Below are 872 nucleotides of genomic sequence, written 5' to 3'. Positions count from 1 at the left end.
CTTAAGTGTTTCATTTGGAATGAGTCGATTAAATATTTGGTTTGTTTTGCTCATTTCAGTTACACAATTATACAAGACACGTAATACACTTTCACCCAACGCACTTACATTCCATGAACAAAACGGGTGCAGGAAGAAGGTAAACTTACATTAACTGCCCCTTTCTTAATCAAAACATAAAATACTGGAAATATGGATGGCCAACCGTTCGTTGATTACCTTTATCTTTTCGCAGATCATATTAAATTCAACAATTTATACTCAGATGCAATCAATTACAGTCATGTTAACATAAATGTTACCCAATAAGTTCATAATGTGCAATTGTTTTTCCTTTATACATTCTTTTAAATTGCATAGTATTTGAGCATGTTAAGTGATTGACAGAGATTGATAGAGAATTTCAGTTTCACTCCATATACTGAAATACACATGTGCTTTAATGCAGTACGTGAGTACACACTTTTAAAATTAAAGATCCTCATCATTGATTTGAAAATAAACAACCTTTGTAGATTTTCAGATAACAGCCTATCTTTGGTTTTACACATAAATTATAATGTTTTCAAATCAACTAAATCTTTAAGATTGTTGTACACACAGTGAACAACTCACAAAAGTCCCATTATGTGATGACGCAGTAGCACCCTCCTGCTGTCAAGAGAGAAAATACAACAGGGTACTAAATGTAAATGGACCACTTATTGTATACGCTGTGCATGTATCAGAACGCCATGTGAAGTGAGTATGCATTCATTCATTCATTTTCTAAAGAGGAATAAGTGTGAGATGGTAAAGGAGAACATTTCCTCCCAATCAAACATTAATCTGTAGCCACAACAAATCATTTCAGTGGACAATGCTTGGGAAAA

This window comes from Pagrus major, chromosome 19 (assembly GCF_040436345.1).
Source record: "Pagrus major chromosome 19, Pma_NU_1.0".
NCBI classification, from domain to species: Eukaryota; Metazoa; Chordata; class Actinopteri; order Spariformes; family Sparidae; genus Pagrus; species Pagrus major.
The sequence above is the reverse complement of the archived record's forward strand: the minus strand, read 5'-3'. Positions refer to the sequence as shown.